The 20,823-nt window shown below is 42.1% G+C and overlaps 1 long non-coding RNA gene across 2 annotated transcripts; it reads left to right on the top strand.

Moving 5' to 3' along the window:
- Positions 1-1,857: 1,857 nt before the first annotated feature.
- On the top strand, positions 1,858-6,667 carry LOC133710856 (uncharacterized). Of its 2 annotated transcripts, XR_009846925.1 has the most exons (6): positions 1,858-2,238; positions 2,704-2,764; positions 4,385-4,872; positions 4,963-5,068; positions 5,158-5,249; positions 5,929-6,667. It is a non-coding gene; the product is annotated as an uncharacterized LOC133710856 (long non-coding RNA). The 2 variants fall into 2 exon arrangements; XR_009846924.1 differs by lacking the exons at positions 4,385-4,872; positions 4,963-5,068; positions 5,158-5,249; positions 5,929-6,667 and adding an exon at positions 3,808-4,341.
- The last annotated feature ends 14,156 nt before the right edge of the window (positions 6,668-20,823 follow it).

Raw genomic sequence — 20,823 nt, 5'->3', positions numbered from 1 at the left:
ATGGAATGGGAAGTCCAGATGGAGGATGATGAAATTGAAACATCGTTGGTTAGAGATGATGGTGAGCCTGAAACTATAATCTTAGACGATTCCAATAGGTTATTGGCTCATTGCTATTTGACACAGAGTGTAACGTCCCGAACCTGAATTTACCCGTTTACTAGTCATTTGGACGGTAAACGACCTTTACTTTCATTTTTATTGTCATTTCAGCACACTCGCCGATGTGTCCAACATACTGGATGTATTGTGAATGGTGTTCGATGGTGAATCAAACAGATTGATCAGACTAAGACAACCCAAAATAGTGGAGTTATGACAATCGGGTCACATGAAGGAGAAGCCTGTACTTACAATGGCAAGTTGCTCAGTGTTGTTAAAGTCCAATTTCAATTAGGCTTTAAGGTTATTCTTTTCAATTGTGAGTGGTATAATACAGGGAACAAGAACAATAGAGTGAAGAAAGATTATCATCTCTTGTCAGTTAATATAAATAGTCGGTGGTACAAGAACGATCCATATGTGCTAGCAATTGAAGCAGATCAAGTCTTTTATCTCGATGACCCAAAGTTGGGTCATCCATGGAAAGTTGTTCAAAGGATTCAACCTAGACATGTGTGGGATGTGCCAGAGAAAGAAGATAATGAAGATGACAATAACATTGACAAAAATGGTGATCAGAATACAGATGATGATAGTGACACTAACATGGAATGGGAAGTCCAGATGGAGGATGATGAAATTGAAACATCGTTGGTTAGAGATGATGGTGAGCCTGAAACTATAATCTTAGACGATTCCAATAGGTTATTGGCTCATTGCTATTTGACACAGAGTGTAACGTCCCGAACCTGAATTTACCCGTTTACTAGTCATTTGGACGGTAAACGACCTTTACTTTCATTTTTATTGTCATTTCAGCACACTCGCCGATGTGTCCAACATACTGGATGTATTGTGAATGGTGTTCGATGGTGAATCAAACAGATTGATCAGACTAAGACAACCCAAAATAGTGGAGTTATGACAATCGGGTCACATGAAGGAGAAGCCTGTACTTACAATGGCAAGTTGCTCAGTGTTGTTAAAGTCCAATTTCAATTAGGCTTTAAGGTTATTCTTTTCAATTGTGAGTGGTATAATACAGGGAACAAGAACAATAGAGTGAAGAAAGATTATCATCTCTTGTCAGTTAATATAAATAGTCGGTGGTACAAGAACGATCCATATGTGCTAGCAATTGAAGCAGATCAAGTCTTTTATCTCGATGACCCAAAGTTGGGTCATCCATGGAAAGTTGTTCAAAGGATTCAACCTAGACATGTGTGGGATGTGCCAGAGAAAGAAGATAATGAAGATGACAATAACATTGACAAAAATGGTGATCAGAATACAGATGATGATAGTGACACTAACATGGAATGGGAAGTCCAGATGGAGGATGATGAAATTGAAACATCGTTGGTTAGAGATGATGGTGAGCCTGAAACTATAATCTTAGACGATTCCAATAGGTTATTGGCTCATTGCTATTTGACACAGAGTGTAACGTCCCGAACCTGAATTTACCCGTTTACTAGTCATTTGGACGGTAAACGACCTTTACTTTCATTTTTATTGTCATTTCAGCACTTTTAGTGGCCCTAAAAGTTGACTTTTTGTTCGGGTCAAAATTTGAGAAAATGTTCTTCATGAAAGTTGTAGAGGATGTTAAACCGAGCGCGTGCATATGTGGTACGTAAAAATCGGAGTTCGTATACGAAAGTTATAAGCGAAATACGAAAGTTACTGTTCATGGTAGATAGTATATATTTGAATTTTTACTGTTGGGCCAGGTAACTTTTCATTTCTCTCTCTCTCTCCTCCTCCCCGCGTCTCTCTCCCTCTTCTCTGCAACTCCGGCCACCTCTTGATTCCGGCCACCTGGGAACGAACAAGTGCCACCGCTGGACTCCTCTACTCCTACCCAACCTCCCCACGGCGATAACTCACGGCGGTTTGGACGGAAAACGAAGAATCAAGCCCGGAAACTTTACTGTAGCAGTTTGAGTCAACGCCGATTTCTCTCGATTCCGGCCATCTCCAGCCACCAAACCAGCGTCGAAGGTTCGGTTTTTGACAAGGATCATTTTCCCCCTAGACTTGAGCCACGATTTGCAGTGTAGAGGAAGAATCGACGATTGGAAGATTACGGTCACTATTCACAGTTTGAGTTCAAGCTTCTCCTTAATTGTTGAGGTACTTCCGCTCATTTTCTAACTTGGTTACAGTTGAAAGAATTATTGGGTCCGTTGAGTAGGTGCTGCTGCCAAAGTTTGGTGGCCATCGGAGCTGGTGGCGGTGGCGGCGGCGCCGCCACTGTGAGCGGCGGTAGCGGCGGCTAGGGTAGCTTTTTAATTTCATTTTCTGGCTAGTTAAATTCTATAATTATCATAGAGCTTGTATGTGAAGTTTGGTGAATTTTGGAGGAGTTTGGAATTGTTTGTGAATTTCCGAAGTTTGAAGTTTTGTGATGGAATTGTGGGAAATCCGGCCGTTGGATTTCCCTCGTTTTCATTGTGGAATATGTAAATTGAGGAATTGGTGTTGTGGAAGAGATTTGGGTGGAATTTGAGAGGTTTTGGAGATAGAGATTTTCGGATTTCGTTTAGGTTCGTATTTATTTTATCGGATTGCCGTTTACGGAAATATAATTGTGTACAGGGCAATTTTGCGAGCTACGGCTAGATGAAGGGACTCGTTTGCGTGGTCGCCAACTAGTACTGTGAGTGGACGTTTGTTTTTGAATATTGATGCATGCATTTATTTTTCGAATTAATGTTTTATTAATTATCATATTATTTTAGTTTCGGATATGATTTCGGTTTTGGAATATTGCTTGGATTTTCCATCATGATTTTTGGAACGTGAGTTTTATTCGCTCGGATTTGAACTTGTGATTTAAGTGATTTTCGACGAATTATTTTCCGAGGTGATTTCCGGAATTTATTAATATATTTTATTCGTCGATATTGAGATTTCTGGAATATTTTTTTTCGAAATGAGATTTCGATGGAATTATATTTCTTGTTTATTTATCGATTTACGGTTTTGGCATTGGGAATGCCTCATTGATGATTCTGGATTCGGTTTTGTTTCGGAACTGCGATTTATAATTGATCTAATTATTCTTTTATCGTGTGGGACACGCTGTTGATTTATACGACTTTTACTAGAATTTCCGGGTACGGTTGGGAATCGTACCCGTGTTTTCTTTATTCGTGGGACATGGGGAAGCCTTATAGATTTACTGGATTTTAATGGTTTTTACCCTCCATACCCGGGTCGTCATATTTATTGCTAGCTAGCCTATTAGTACTCCTCCCTGCTTACTATGTGTTTGTGGGTGAGTAAGAGCAGAGCATGGGATGCTCCAGAGTGTGGGACACTCCGACCCGAGCCTGGGAGGCTCCCTTCTTTCGTATGGTGAAACTTCTTCCCCATATTTTATCGTTGCTTGACTAGCGGGGCTAGTCCGATTTTCACTGTAGCCAGCGGGGCTGGTCTTATCTTCTTGAGAAACGAGATTTCAGTTTTACGATATATTATTTTCGAATGTTTTGACTAGCGAGGCTAGTCGGTTTATCGTTTTGAAATCCTTGGTTTTAAAGCTAAATGTGTTTTACCATTTGTGCATGCATCGAGTTTTAAAAGGAATAAATGTGGGAAAGTATGAAATCCTTCTTATTTTAAATTGTTTATTTTTGTCCACTCACGCTAACGTTTTTCGTCTACTTTCCCCTGGGCCTTTCGGTTTCTAATGCCCAGTTTGCAGGCGTTATTAGTTGAGGTCGGGCGTACATGGTTCGAGGCATAGTTGATGAATGGCTTCCGCACTTCTTTGTTGGCTCTGATCTATTGTGGGTTAATGTTTTGGGTAGTCCACTTTAGGGGTGACTAGGCCAGTTCTCGGTAGAGTTATCTCTAAGGTGGGCCCCGCAGGGCCACCTCGGATTTCAGGGTGAAATCCGGGGCGGGTCCTGTCACAGAGAATGACAATGATTTCATAAATGATGATGCTGATGTAATAGGTCATTGGCTCATTGCTAATTGACACAGAGAATGACAATGATTTCATAAATGATGATGCTGACGTTATGGAGGATGATGAACTATCATCAAATGAAAATGAAGATATAGTTGGTAGTGAGGTAGATAGTGATTTAGAATAATGGTAGTGGTCAATTAGTCTAAGTAATATCTCAGTTGAAGTTCAATGAAATATACACGTTATTTTTTATAATGTATTCTATGTATGATTAGTGCACTCCTTGTACTTATTTTTCTTTAAGCTAAGGAAACTGTTTTATTTGTAATTGAGCTAAAGGTAATTGACATATTGCAGATGGCTCAAGGGAGAGGGAAGCGGATAAGGAAGGTTCAAAAAGTGCCTCCACCTCAACAGCCAGCTACAACAACTATAGCAGATAATGTGTCAGCTAGACCTACTGTGCGTGAGAATGTGCCAGCAACGCCAACTATGACAGATTATGCGTTTGCTACCCTTACTGTGCGTGAAAATGTGCCACCAACAACTATTGTTCATGCTCATGTCAGTCATGTACGAGCAAGAGTTAACACGCCACCAAGAGCTAATTTGCCACCACAAACTAACGTGCCACTACCAGCTAACATGTCTATTGCCTACTCCCAATTTGCAAAATGTCTATTGCCTACTCCCAATTCAAGACTTGACTAAAGAAGGAATGGAAAGCATTTGGCTAACCTGAGCTAGGAAGAGCAAACTTGCCTAGTGCAGATTTATGGAATGAGAGACCTGTCTCACATTGGCACTGGCTTTGTGACAACATATACACCAACCAGTCTTGCATTGTATGGATTCATTAATTTCTTTGGTTTTATTATTCAATTATTCTAACTGAACTTTTATAGATTTGATTGATAATTATTTGCATAATGAAGGAGATTGCGGAAAAGAATTCTGAATTCTGCTAACAGGTATATGCAACAACATACTCACAGAGCTGGTGCACGGCCATACGTGCAACATGCTTTGGTGGCATCTAAGGTAAACATGAATTAGTTTCAAGTTCAAAAGCCACTCTTAAATGGGCAGTTAACTGATTATTAATATATATGTGTATTTGTTTAATGGAGGGTGGGAAGGAGTTGTCACTCATACAGAATTGGGGAGAGAAACACAAGGATAATAATCATAATGGATCAATGAGGCTGCCAAGAACAAATATGTAAGTCACTTAACTCAATTTAGGTTGTGTATACTGCATTAAGATTGTGTTGGTGATGATCTCAGCCCTCCACTCCTTTTGGCCTTTAAATTAAGCTCGTTAATCTCTTACTAGATCGCTGTATTTAATCATGGATAATGAATGTAAATCATTTGGCCAATCTCTTTATCATCTATCATGATATTTGTCATTCTTTTTTATCTTATTAGTTGCATAATAATGATATGGGCATCTTTCTTAAATATAGACATACTCAATGTGCATCTTTCTTATTAGTTGTTTGGTTGGGCTGCTTCCCAGCTTTTAATGAATATCTTTGACCAAAAAAAACAAAATGTGTAACTTGACTTTTATATCCAGAACTTGACTCTGTTTTGGTGATAGTATCCTATTCAACGGGTATTATTAAGTCTGATTTCTGCACAAGTTGAGAATATGATAATATAATGTCAACCTTATTTGCAAATGGATGTATCGAATATGGAAATATGTGCAATTAATGAACGAAAACAGAGACTAGAACAAAGCTAGTGTACTTACGTACATAAAATTTTCTCATACCAAGAAGATCAAAGTGGTTATTGCCAAATCTTTCTTAAATCTGGGCCCTTAGTTATGTTATTTGCTTCAATCATGTTATTTGCTTTTATTTATCTATATATTAATTCTGTTTGTGTAGGAGAAGATGGAAGCTGAGAGGAATGCCCTTTTAGAGAAGTTGTACCAAGAGGCACCCGAGGGTACTGCACATGATTCTATCAAACTTACTTTGGAAGCTGAGTACCCAATAATGGCTAAGGAGCTTGGGAGGAAGGGTAGGATGATCCATGGCATTGGTAACGTCCCTCACATACGTTCTAACATATGCAGAGTATCTGCATGGGGTAGCAACAATTCTGAGGTAGCTGAATTGCGTGATCTTATCGACCAACTTACCTTTAACATGCTCAGTATGAAGGAACAAAATGGACTATTGAAGGCTCAAGTGGAATGTTTATTGAGGCAATCTCCTGGGCAGATGAGTGAGGATGACTTCCCCCATCCCAGGACCAACTTCTAAGACTTTGCTTGAGTAGTTTGGGTGAGCATATGCTAGACTTTTGGTCTGATGTCCCTTTTTGTGCAGTTATAGCTTTTTACCTTGATTATGGTACTGTCTAGCAATACTCAAGCAAATCCAATGTGTCCCTTTTGAGTAATGCAAGCTGACACATAACTAGTATATTAGAACTTTGGTGGATTTACTTGAGTTTTGACCTTGTGCCTCACTCAGCTCAAAGTCTCAACACATATAGGACATCTAATTAGATTAGTGCAGCTAATGTAGGCTGAGTAGCTTCTAACTTTTGATGTACAAATGAACAAGTTGATTATATATGAAGCAGTTATTTAATGTGAAATATGAAGAATTTCTTTTAGGGTCCTTGACCCAAAGCACCAAAATGATCCAAAATGATCTCACTTACCCCAGCAACAGATTTTTGTTCCCACTAACCCAATTTAAACTAAAATGACTATTCTGCCCTTAACCTTATTAAACAACTACTATCATGCCACTCAACATCTCTCTCTCTCTCTCCCTCTGCAGAATCACGACCTCTTCTTCTCTCTCTCTCTCTCTCTCGCCGTGCCTGTTAGCTCCGACGTTTATGGACTGCAGTTTTCGAGATCGAGCTGCCTTCTTCTCAGACTCGAGTCTTAAACCCAAACGAAGCCATATCAGGACTCCTCAGCATACTTGTCCAGTTTCCGCTTCGACGACAAACGCGCCGCAGCGGCCATCGAAGGCTTGTCTTCGATTCCTCTTCTTCGCTCGATTCCGTTGTCGCTGCTGACAAAGGCTTCTCCTCGCTCGATTCGATGTTGCAGTGAGCGTTGGGCCACTTCGATCTGAACAAGCAGACTTCGATCTGAACAAGCGGCGCCTCGAGATAAAGCAGCTCCGGTAAATTGCTCCAGCGATGTGCTCGAGTATGTTGACTTCACCAATCTGTCCAATAACCCATTGAATGGGTTCAGTATTTGATTGGAGTTGCCACTGTGATTTGAAGGTTTTGTTGAATGGGTTTAATTTTACGACGACGAAGAAGTTAGGTTCCTGTCTGCAACCGTGGAAGAAGGGAGAAGAAGAAGATTGGGTCCGTCCCTGTTACCTCCGCTCGAATCTACCTCTCTGGTCGAAGCTCCGGTCGGACCACCGGCGAGAAACGCAGGGCCCAAATCAGATTTTTTTTTTTTTTTTAAGTAACGGGACAGAAGGAAAGAAAAGAAATTTTGAACGTCTATTGGGGGGCAATATATGTTTTGAATTGATGTAGTTACCTCATTTTTTTCTATAATCAAAGTTTATTTGTCTAATCTTAGAAAGATTAGTTCCCATTCCGGCTATCGAAAATTCTATTAGGGGGCAGTAGACATCTATTGGGAGGCAATACATGGTTGATAGACGTCTATTGGGGGGCAATAGACATCTATTGCCACTCTATTGGGGGGCAATAGAGGTCTATTGCCCCTCTATTGGAGGGCAATAGAGGTTTTCAGAAAAATCCGGTGGGTGGCGGCCGGTGACCAGAATCCGGTGAAAGTTGGTCGGAATCCGGCGACCAGTGACCGAATTCCGGCGACCGGTACAAGATTCCCGCGAAGTCTCCTATGGTTTCTCTCTCTTCCATTTTCTCTCTCTCTCTCTCTAAATAACAACGGGGTGAGGGGTAAAATGGTATTAAAAAATATTAAAAACAAAAAAAAAATCTTAATGGGGTATTAGGGAAGACTCCCTTAGAGTGTATTGGGTAAGAGGGAATTAAAAAAACTTAATGAGGTTAGTGGGAAAAAAATCCCAAGAAATTGGGTAAATGGACAAAAACCCTTTATTTTATATTCTGTTTATTACTTTATTTTGTTTTTTTTTATTTGCCGAAAAATCAATTTATATTTAATTAGAAAAAAAAACAATAATTATTCAAGGAACGGAAGTTCTCAAATTCCTTGCAATAGCTTACGCAAAAGCAAATGCAAATACCAACATGCAAAGAAATTTCCTTGCATTTGATATTTGCACACTCATACTTTTACAAAAATGTAAGGAAATTTCCTTGTATATTAGTCCTTGCATTTGGGAAAATAGTGAAAATTCCTTGTATATAGTTTAATGCAAGGACTGATATGCAAGGAATTATCCTTACATATGGTCAGTAATGTGGACCCCAAATTGTAAAATGCAAGGACAAATTCCTTGCAAATGATTGTCCAAATGCAAGGAATTTTCAAGTTGTTGTATTTGCTCTTTTGCAAGGGCCTCTTTGCAAGGACTCAAATGCAAGGAATATTCCTTGCATTTGGGTTAAAGCAACGAATTTTCAGTTTTTTACAAGGAAAAAATTCCTTGCAAAAATGCCATTTTTCTTGTAGTGATGCTTCTTCCTTTTCTAAAAATTATATTCGTCTTCTTTCTTCACCTAAAGGTGAGCGTGTCTCAAGTCTGATTTTGCTGACGATTGTTAAATTTTTTGCAGGGGTACTCCTACTGCTACTAGGAATATTAATAAAATCTTGGCAAAATTTGCCTCTTGTTCTGGACAACAGCTGAATCTAGATAAGTCCTCTATTTATTTCTCTTCTAACATTAATGCAGCCATGAAACTCCAAATTTCAAACAACTTATGCATTCAGCATAGATCTACTATTGGAAAGTATCTAGGTATACATAATATAGTTTTTTAGAAAGATCCTTCTAATGCTATGGAACTCCTCATTAAAATTTCTAATAGACTAAGTGGTTGGAAAAGATCTACTCTCTCAAGAGCTGGAAAGCTCACTTTATTAAGCACTAGGTAGTGCCTCGGCTATTCCTAACCATGTCTTATCGTGCTTTAAATGTCCTGCTTCAGTTACTATAGATATAGATAAAGATACGAGACAATTCTTCTGGGGCTCTTCCTCTTCCCCTCTAGTAGCTTGGGATCAGGTTTGTCTCCCCAAGTCTAAAGGAGGTCTTGGTATTAGACCCTCCTTTTTCAATAAAGCGGCTCTTGCCAAACCTGGTTGGAAAATCCTTATAGATAAAGATAATTGGTTGTTAAAAATAGATAGGAAAAATATCTCTGTAAATTCTCTTTTTTTGATCCCCCTAAGCAAGCCAATCATTCTTTAGCTAGAAAAGGCATTCTTGATACTAGAGATCTTATTATGAAAGGTTTAAGAAGCATGGATAATTGGCAATGGGAAGAATGTCAAATTCTGGACTTTCAATTGGATTTATGACTTTCCTCTCATTCAATTAGTGAACTCTAACAAAAGAAACAGAATTAATCTTGATGATTCAGTTGCAGATTTTCTTATTAATGGTTGTTGGAACATCCAAAAGCTTTCTCAATTTCTTGATGTCCCTATTGTTAGAGACATTTCTTGTGTAAATATGCCTTTTGCAGAAACTGATGATGTGAGGCCCCGAAAATTTTATTTAGTTTTCGAAGGTAATTTTTCGCCAATAAAATTATTCGCAAGGTGATTTGAGTGAAGGAATTGATTTTGGAGATTTCTTTGATGACGAGATCACAATTTGGGCCCTGTGATTTAAGTTTGGGCAGAGAATCTTTCATTTAGGCCTAGAAGGTTACAGAAGTTTAGTGAGACGACAGTTTGTTAAAGTTTCGAATACGGTAAATTGAGTTGTAACAAAGTTTTAGATTTTGAGTTTTTACGAAATCGAGCTTTGGGCCTAAGACGGAGCCACGAAATCAATAAAGAAGTTGACGAAAAATGAGAAAAGAATCGAGCCCAAACCCGACTGAAATATTTGCGTAGTTCACCGCAAGGGTAAAATCATCGTTTTACACACATAAGTATAAATAGAACAATTAGGATTGGAAAACCCTAGAACTCACTCTCCCTCTCTTCTCAGCCGCGACACTCTCTCCCCCCCCCCCCCCCCCCGACCCCTCGCTCCCTCTCTCTTCCTTCTTCCCTCTACAATCACCGGAAAACAGCATCTCCGGCCACCGCATCTTGTCACCGCCACCACCACCACCAATCGACACCACACCTAAACCCTACCAAAACCCACCCGGAATCACCGACATGCACCGCCGGCAGTCTCCATACTTGACAACCCACGACTGCGACGCCACTGTTCCTCGAGCCTCGCCGATTTTCGGCCATCATTTCAACACACCGCCGCAACCAACGAGCTCAGGGAAAGCTGTTTATCACCACCCCAAAGCCTCGTCACTAACCCAAAGCTGGAGAACGCCGTTCGCACCTTCTCCGGCGATCTGGGCTTATGCAAAGCTAGGGTTACCACCTCCGGCCATGATTGAGCGAAGCCATCACCTTGAAGAAGCTTAGGGCTGCACGAATCGCCTTAATCCCGACTTCTGACTCTGACCAAAGCCACCGCACGCGCTACACGCGCCAGCGACAGCGCGTGACCCACCCAGCGCCGCCGCGAATGCCACCTATTTACCCATTTCCTTCTGGTAAGCTAGCTTTGTCACCCCTTCTTGAATGAAGCCTCCAATTCAATATAGTTTGAAACCCTAATCCTATCGTTGAAATTTGTTTCTGTGAGGTTTGTGGAATCTGGACGATTGATGTTTTGGAGGAGAAAAGAGCTACGGGGTCAGTTTCGATTGAAAATCGAATGAGGTAAGGACCTCAAACTCTATTCTGGATGTGAAATTGGTTGAGTGTTGAATATTGATCGTATTGTTTTTCTGCTAGAGGTCCGAATGGGTTGATATTGGTGAAGTGCAGCCATGTTAAATCGACCACTAGTCTGGAAGTGAAGAATGGTAAGGACCTGGGTTTGGTGATCTCATAATACTGTAGTTAATCGGAATATTGAGTTGTTGGTGATATTGATATGTTGTTGGATGGAATGGGATTGATACGAAACTGTCCTTGGTTGATTTAATTTATGAGAGAGATTAATGTTGGATTTGTAATGGATAAGAGTATTTTGTTCAAGACTGAGCAATGACAATGTCTGTAACTATCATTCCGGATACTACAGTTGTAAGAAAAGAAGTGAGTTGGTCATTGATAAAGAAAGTGTAAATTGCTCAAGTTCATAAGGAATTGGTATCCGAAATGAAGTTATATTCATTATTGATTATTGGATCGAACTTAATTGAAATCCATTTAAGTAAATACTTTGACGATTAAAAGGGAAGTTAAGGAAGCTAAGATCTACCAAGAAAATAGGTCGTCTAATGAATTGACCTAAAAATTTAATTAAGGATCATTGCTTTGCTAAATTCTCCATGTCCCGAAAATTGAGAGAAATCTATTTAATGGAATATTCAGGAATGGAAATTGTCGATTGTTTTCCTAAAGTAAAAAGGTTAAAGAAATGAAGGTCCAAGTGCTAAGTATAATCACCATATCCTAAATGGTTCAAATGCCATATCATTTGGATTATTTAGGAATGGATAATAGATTTTATCTACTAAAGGATAATTCGTTGGACTATGAAGAAATTAAATCAAAGCTTTGGTTGTTCAGTTAATACGCTATAATAATGTGAAGTTACAAATTAGTTTGGCTTTATTTCAAAGGACTCGAGCGTGCGCACTCTGGAATTGGATGAGGTACCGAAAGTTGGAAACGAAGCTATGTTTGGGCGAGCACTCCATTTCCAAGTAGGGTGAGCCGTCCCTATCTTGTTAGTGATTTTCTTGTGCGTGTATATGCTTATATATAATGATGCCTGCAAAAATGTTTATGGATGCCATAGTTAGTGCCTCGATGATTTTTATCGTATAAATTGTTAATTGTCGAAAGTGAATGAAAACCGAGGCTAGACACTGCTTGTTATGATGAGATATGATATGATTATTGTGACCTGAGAGTGATAGGAGCGATGCTTCCTACGGTGTCGAAACCGTGAACCTCTGGAGGGGCAATATGACCATATGTTGTGTCGAGCTCATGTCACCTTAGTAGTGTACGTAGGGAGTCGACAGTGATGTCATTGTTTGGACCCAAAATGAACATTTTGGCCTGACAAGGCGTGTCTTGGAGAAATTGAGCCAATGTCAGTGGCTCAAGCTATATATTGTCGACAAGCTCGAAATATATATTTAGAGGCTAAATAAAGCCTACTATGGAAGTATGACAAGTCAACTTTAGCATATTTTCCTACTTCGGCTAGGAAAAACCGAGCTAGACAAGGAAGGAGGGGTGGCAGACTAACCAAATGAAATCGAAATGTGCTGAAACTTTCCAGATCCATTCTAGACAGCCCAAGGATCATTTCTTATGAAGAGTGCAAGAGCTTTTTTTGAGTGGAAGGCCTTCAAACAATCAGCCCAATTTTCTACAGAAGCAAAACTGGAAAACTGGACCTGTAAGAGGTCCAGCAGCATTTTCGGCCCAACCACATGGAAGAAAGCTCTGAAATTTGGTCAGCATGATCTAGATTCATAGTGGAACATTTTTTATGAAGACATCATGGCCAGAATCTGAATTTCTGATGGAGATATACATGAAGGAATAAAGGAGCCGAAAGTGCTTCCTTATCTCCCAAATTCATCATTCCTATTAGTGCTCCACCTCCATCTCCACCTCCCTTATCTCCCAAATTCATCATTCCTATTAGTGCTCCACCTACACCTCCACCTCCCTTATCTCCAATTAGTGCTCCACTTTCATTTGTTTAATGCCAAAGTAGTTGGCATGGTAGCCTATAAATAGAGGTTACATTGAAACACAATTCACACATTCACATTCAACAACAACATCTCTAAGATGATCTAAGTTCTCTCTAGAGAAAACCTCTCTAAGAGCAACTCCTCTCATTCTCTTTCTCTTACCGGTGATCTCACTCCTAGTCCTAGTCTTCTCAGAAGCCGACTTTCAGTGCCACCAAACCCTCTGTCAACGTGCTTCGGTCCTAGTCTCCTCGGGAGCCGACGGTAGTGCCGCGACCACAACGGTTACAGAACCAGTCAAGCAAGGGTAACGCCCTAGCAACCCAGCCAAGCTAAAGTCACGCTTTAGCAAGTTCTCCTCACTTCCCGATGGTTCTCGCTCTGCTCGATCTACAACATCGAGTATCGATTTGGTGATTTTCAAGAAGCTCAGCAAAAGTCCTCACCACGAGGCACAAAGAATCCCACGACGAGGTTGGTGCTCTCCTCGTCTACAATCACTTGAAAGAAGTCAGGTCAAGGGACACCCCCGACGACCGCACCCGAACGGTGCTGGCACGCCCGCGCAGAAAAGAGACTGTTGACCAGCTGCAGCAAAATTGGAGCCAAACATTTTGGCACGCCCAGTGGGACCAGCTGTAGAAGTTTTTCTACCACCGGGCTTCAAAACAAACATTTTGGCACGCCCAGTGGGACAAGGTTAGAATTTTTTTTTTTTTTTTGAAGCACATTCAACCACCGGGCTTCAAAACAAACATTTTGGCACGCCCAGTGGGACTATACTAGAGTCTTTTTTCGTCATCATTGAGATGCCAGGGGAAAATCTTTACCAAAAGAAATTCCTAAAGTGAATTGATGGACAATGTTGCCACCATTGGCGATACCGCCATTAATGATGAGTTTATGCCTATTCCCATCCCAGAGGGGGCAAGCATTGATGAACAGCTCGCGATCATCATGGCCAACATCGAGAGGAATAAAGAAAAGCAAGCCAGGGACATGGCCATTTTGATCGCAAAAACAAAGCAGAGGTTTCGCGATTGGGACCTAGAAATTGAGCAGAACGCTCGAGAAGAGGTCATTTATGAGGCTGATTTGCCTATAGGTGGCAATCAACCTAATGGCCTCACTGGTGAATCACAGCCTTACATAGAGGCTACTTATGGAGAACGTCATCAACAAGATTGTTCTTCAGACAAGAAAATTGTCTCTGAACAAATATCTGATGTCTCCACTGATCAAGCCAAATATGTGGCTACTGATCAGATACATGGGGGGCAAGATATGACCCATGATCATCCCTTTGATCAAGAGAAGTTGGCGACAGTTGGCGACAAAGCCGATCTTGGGACACCGTCATCTTCCAAATTACAATTGGAGATCATGTCTCATCAACCAACAAAGATACTTGGGGGGCAAGAATACCCCTCTCACGAGCCAAATTCCTCCAAATTCTTCAATGAGAAGTATCTTTGTTCTTTTTCTACAAGCTCTCATAGGAGGGATTTTTACCCTACAAATTTTGATACATCGGAGCTTGGAATGAAGCATAGATGGCCTCCCCCGTGGTCTTCTAGAGGTTAGCCAAACATAGTGTTGCTAGCTTCTTTCTTTCTTTGCTTTTAATTTTTTGTTAATTTTTCGTTTCTATTTTTCTTTTCATTAAAAAAAAAAAAAAAAGTTGAATTTGGTAAAGGGGTTGTGAATCATAACGGAATAGGTGAAGTCTCTTTTGTTAATATTGGCCTAAACTCCTTATTGGTGCCTAGTTCAGGTCCCTTAAGGTTAAGGGCGGCTTTTATTAACACTTGTTGAACTGTCTTCACACTTATGACCTTTCTCATCTTAGTAAGTATAGCCTATGTGAAATGGTGTCTAGAAAGGGGACAACGTTCATGACAGGTTCTTGAATCCAGAAGTGCGTGCAAATGGGCCTAAACCACTATGTGGGAGTAGCTCATGCCAAAATGGATTTTGCCTCTCTTGTTCGCCCTCCCCCACCTGGCCATTTCAGTAAGGTTGCCCAAAGGATTTGAAAGAAAATTTGTGTCTAGGCGACTATACTTGGGCCGCATGTCTAAACCTTAATTCACATTGTCTTATTGAATTCAACTACTTATAAAAAAATAATAATAATAATAATAATAATAATAATAATAATAATAATAAAATTAAAAAAAAATTAGTGCAATCCATAATTACTGAGGAGTCAAAACACTGAGGGATTAATTTATTAGCCAGTCTCTTCGCATAAGCCTTCGTGGGAAATTCTAGTGTTCCTACACTCGCGAAGCCCATTCATGAAGGCCTGTTTTTGAGGCCCATAATCATTTCTTCGCTATGCCTAGCAACACTAGGGGGCAACACTATACAATACTAAGCCCATTAAAAAAAAAAAAAAAAATCATTAATACAACTCTTAAGGGGCAATTCTAAGTGTTCCTACACTCGCAAAGCTACTAAGCCGAGTCAGCGGCTCCAGAAACTTTTTCCAGCTTTGCCCTCGCAGGAAAGGCTGAGCTCAAGGGAAATGTGAGAGCCACCACCGTGACCGCCACCTCCATCGGAAGTAGTCTTCATGTTACCAAAGATATCCTCACCATGCATGGGGAACAGAGGAAGGGTTTCAATCTCCATGTTCATAGATCCATAACCACCATAGTTCCCCATCTGCCCGTTAAAAGCAATCACACCAGCTGAAGAAGCAGAAGCAGATGCAGAAGATTCTAAGTTAATATACTGATCCTCAGGTTTCCAATTGGTACCATTGTCATCACCAACAAGCCCTGATCTTTGCATGGGCACATGAACATCCGAAGTGGACCTCTTCTTCCGCTTCTCCCGAGCCCTTTGGTTCACGAACCAAAAATAGACGTTCTTGAACTCGATCTGGCCGTACCATTTCAGCTGGAGACAGATCCTCTGAATCTGCTCTAAAGTTGGGGACCTAACTCCCTTATTGTAGAAAAGCTCCTTGAGGATTCTTATCTGATCTGTAGTGGGATTCCACCTGTTCCGCCTACAAAGCATGTTAGCACTACTCCCGGCTGCTTTGTTGCTTCCTCCATCCTCGGTTGGTTGCTGGGTTTGTGGTTCCATTGGTGAAGGGTTGAGAGAATGCGAGAATTGAAGAATCGTGATGACAAGTAATTAAGAAAGATTGCTGTTAGAATTATTGGGAAGGACTGAAGATCTGTGAGAGAATGACTGAAATTGACAGAGAGATGTTCGTAAAAAAGGAAGGGTATTGTTGAGGATCTGAAACTCAAAGGAAGGTTTTTTTTGGCGTGAACGTTCCCATCCCCATAATGCACCTATTTATAGGAACAGGGCATGCAAATCTCCACCCTTGGCCGATAGTCTCGGAAAAGCATTTCCACCTGCTGGATGGTTAAAGAGTCAAACCGATGTCAGTAAAGCGTGATTAAAGTTGCCTTAAATCTCGGAAAAGAATGGATTATTGGCACGAGGGAACCGAACGGTTTCCAAGGAGGTAACTGTTCTTTTCACGAGATTATTTTTCATGACTGTTGTTTTTCAACGAGTGATTAGTGCCTTAAATCTCGGAAAAGAAGGAGTTATTGTCGCTAAGAGTTTTGAGTTGGGAGCCAGCAAGTGGATCCAAAAGATACATATGTCCTCAAAAACCTCGCCACGAGGCTCTTTTTGACGCGGAGCATATTTTAAAAGTTCATATTATTTTCAATATACAACTATGGGGGCCTATATTTGGGGCCTTGCGAGACACAATTATTGGCTTCTCACGGATATTTGGATATCAGGATAAGAAAATATTATTGTATTCATAAAGTGGCTTTGCGGCCAAAAGCAATACATTCATTACAAAGCCAAAAGTGGCTAGAATACAAAACAAGAAATCTTCGGATTATCTTCTAAATCTTTTCTCAAGTGGAAGCAGCTATGGAATCCAACGTCGGGTTGAGCCGCGCCATTATCTCAAGGAGGGGCAGACTTCAGGGAAGGAAAAAGAGGAGTAACGGAGCCCCCGCGCCCCTTTACATGGAAGCGGTAGAGGAATACAACATAGGCTTGGCCAACACCATTATTCATGAGAAGGGGAGACTCCAGTAAAAGAAAATGGAGCCTCCAAGCCCCCTCAATTGGAAGCAGCTATGGAATCCAACGCCGGGTTGAGCCGCGCCATTATCTCCTGGAGGGGCAGAGAGTGAAGGAACCAAATATCAGCTTGAGTCTCTGCACCCCCTCTAGCCTTGGTAACCACCATTAGCTGGACGTGAAGTACAGGAACAACCATTCTGTAGCTTGAACCCATTCCTTCAAAGAGTCCATCCCTTCTCATCCCTCCAAGATTCTATCAAGAAGAGAAAGGGGGAAAAGGAGGTGAGAACCAAAGCCCCTTCCATCTGGAGGGCACAACACGGGCCAGGTCCAGAAGAAAGGAAACAGAGGAGGAAAGATGAACCTCAGAGTGGCCGTCCTCCCTCTCCCCGTTTCGCTCCGCGTATGGGATTTTCTCAAAAAATGATCTTACATGACCGGACATCCCACACTTGGAGCCCCCTCGTGTTTCTAAACCAATCTGAAGCCTGGCATTTTTGTTGCAGAACTCCAGAAGGACGAAACAAGGGGTTGCCTAAGATTACGCCATGAGGCCTAACCCAGGCTTAAGATTACGCCATAAAGCCTAAAATTTAGAGGCTAAAGGTCATTTCATGAGGGGAAGATTTGTGAAGAAGGAGAAAAAGAAGCAAGGATTGAAAGACCATTTCTCGAATATTTCAGAAAAGTTGTTGTGAGTATTCCCTTCCTGAAATACAACTATTTATAGGGACTTCAGGCAAATCCCCACCCTTGGATGAAGCTCAATTTCAAAACCGATGTCAGTAAATCGAGATTAGTGATTCCAAATCTCGGGAAAAAAGGGACTAGCAGCATGTGAGGAGCGATTTTTTGAGGAGTTAGCTATTATTAGAGGATTAATAGCATGTGGGGAAACCGAACGGTTTTCGAGGAGGTAACTGTTCTATTCACAAGATTATTTTTTCACGACCGTTGTTTTTCAACGAGTGATTAATGCCTTAAATTTCGGAAAAGAAGGGATTATTGACGTGTAAGGAGACCGAACAGTTTTCGAGGGGGCCTACAGAGATTGGCCCATGAAGCTCAATTTCAAGCAAAGTTTCTCCACGCGGAGATTCGCCGCAATAGCACTAGCTTCAGCCTGAGTGGCCCGTTCTCTGAGATGGGCCAGGTTGCGGCCCATTTCTTCAGAAGCAGCCAGAGGTTCATCGAGTTGGGCTTCTTCTGTAGCAATCGCGTTTTCAACAAAGGCTAAACCGGTATGGAGGTCCTCGATCCGAAGTTTGAAGTCGGACCTTTGGATTTGTAGTTCCCGCAAGCGGTTGGTTCGCTCATTTAAAATACCGCGAGAGATGTCCATTTCTCGAGAGAGGCTATTCAAAGCCTCTCGAGTGTCGTGAGCCTGGGCGTTCGCGGCCAGTTGACGTTGGCGGGCCTCACCAAGTTCATTCAGCAGATCGTCAATGGCACTAAATTGCTGCAGGGTCAATGCCTTCTCCTGGCAAAGATACCTTAGGGCTTCCAAGACTCGCGAGAGGATGTCAGTCTCCAATACCTGAGGACCCAGATGTTCGTGAAGCACCATTTTAGCCTCATCCACAGCAGAAGGAGGAGTTACCTCTAACACCCTCATCAATCTCTCGAATCTGGTAGGAGGCGGCGGAGGCGCCACAGGATCACGAACCACTAATGCAAAAGGGTGGACAGCTTCCTCAGTTTCTTCATCTTCAATAGGTTGGTCTGTCCCTTCAGCCGCGGGAGAATCTGGAAACTCAACTCGCGGCTCACCATGGGCAAGTGGAGCAGATTCAAGCACAGGGCCCTCGGCTTCGACGGTTGTCTCATTTATTCGCAAGACTTGGGGGGCACCACCACCGTCAGTATCATTTTTCATCTCTTGGGCGACTGTCCGACCGATAGGACCCTCAACGTTTGTAGCCACCTCCTCGGTACAAACAGAATCCTGGTTAGATTCAGAAATGTCAGAGAGTGGGGTTGGATCAAAAGGGAAATGGAAAGCATTGGCCAACAGTGGCTTACCTCTCGAGTTGTCGGGTCAATATCTGGTACGTGGTCACCAAGAGGAAGAGGCCTCACTTCATTCACCTCTTGGACCTTTAGTGCCGCGAGAATCTCTGTCGTCATCAGTTCCTCATAAGCGGCAGAATCCTCAGAGTGGCTTTCCACACTTTCATGCTCCGAGGAGTCGTCATCGGAGATCGTTATTAGAATGGTAGGACCTTGCAGATGCTCTGTAGATGTGGGAGACGGAAGAGGCGCCACGAGGTTAGTTGATGCTTGAACTAGCGAGAGAGTTGGCTTTTCTGCAGTGGCTGAGGGTCCAGACTCGCTCAGGCCAGAGGGATTAGTGGTCCTTTGACTGACCTGTCAAAAGATACATAGTGAAGATCCTGCCCAGATTCTAAAATTTAAAAAGGATAAGACGGGGTCAGAGTTTACCAATCGCATTCCCAGAGGTTCGTCATCTTCAAAACTCTCTTCGACGAATTGAGCTCGATCGCGTTTGCAAGCAAAGACAGCAGTGGCCTGTACGAGAAAAGAGTCATAACTCAAAAAGGGGGGAAGCACCAAATATACAAGTTTGGGATCATTCTTAACTAAATTACCTCAGCGGGATCTTCATCATGCGAAGACTCTCCCTCAGAAGTCTCCTCTGCTATTGCCTTTTGTTTCCCCGCCTGAACAGAGGCTATCCTGCTCCAGGTAGTTTGCTGCAAAACACACTCAGGAATAAGAGCGGGAAAATCAACACAAGGAAAAAGAATGGTGAAGAAAGACAAAAACTTACTGTTGCCCTAGGCTCGTGGATTTGTATCCATGGACGCAATAAGCGAGAAGGTAGAATAGGTCGCGGGGGTTGTGCTGCAGGGTTGGAGAAGCGCTCAAGAATCTTGCGGTCCTCCGGACCAGGACTACTCATGCCACGAAAGATCAGGACGAAGAGTTCGTCATGTGGCAGGTCCTAACAGTTCACGGACACTTCTTTCCACCAATCAGCATAATCATCGTCGACATCGTTGAGGGGGTACAGCGCTCTGACCCAAGGGGGAATCACTATCAAAGTAAACTGACTCTGAAAATGGGCAGACCCAGGTGGGGCTAATCTCCGCCAAGAGGTGTAGTAATTGGCAGAATCAACCAGAGGCCAGGGTACCAACTGGGCCAACCCAAATTGGCGAGCAAAATGGTTAGGGGCATAGAGCTCATAACTTACGCGTTCAGTGGCAAGACGAATATCCAAGCAGGAGATGGCGCGACGAAAGGCAAGGAAGGCTCTTTCGCTATGATCCCGTCCACTGGGCAGAAAGCCATCATCAAGGGGAGGAGGGAATCGCCTAGAAAGGACTATTTTTGGGTCCGGCATCTCTCCCAGCAAGTACAAGTAAATAAAACACTCGGAGTAGGGTGGAGCTCGATACCTTACGTTGCGGCAAAGCCAGTTCCCCAAAAGGGAATCAACTGGAGGTTCCTTTGGAATATCACCGCGACGGAAGAGAGGGAAATAAATCTGCAGCCAAAAGGCAAGGATCCAGAAGGGGGCACTAATTTCGGTATCAAATGGGCGCATTACGGCTCTATAAAGGGAGCGATATAACGCACCCAATACAGGTTGCCCAAGGCCAACGCAAATACCATTGTAGAGAGCAGTGGCCAGAGAATTCCAAGGTCCAGTAGGTTTGTTGGAAGAAGTGCAAAAGATAAATTTGCAAAGCCAGAATTCCATGAATGAGATACCTCCTGTATGGTCACGCCGGGTGCAGTAATATTCGCGCCAGGATGGGTAGGATCTGCTGTGATGCCCTCGACCAGCCATATCCATTCTCAAAGAAAATTGAGTG

The sequence above is a fragment of the Rosa rugosa genome, chromosome 5 (genome assembly GCF_958449725.1).
Source record: "Rosa rugosa chromosome 5, drRosRugo1.1, whole genome shotgun sequence".
NCBI classification, from domain to species: Eukaryota; Viridiplantae; Streptophyta; class Magnoliopsida; order Rosales; family Rosaceae; genus Rosa; species Rosa rugosa.
Note: the sequence above shows the minus strand (reverse complement) of the source record. Positions and strands in the feature narration are given on the sequence as shown.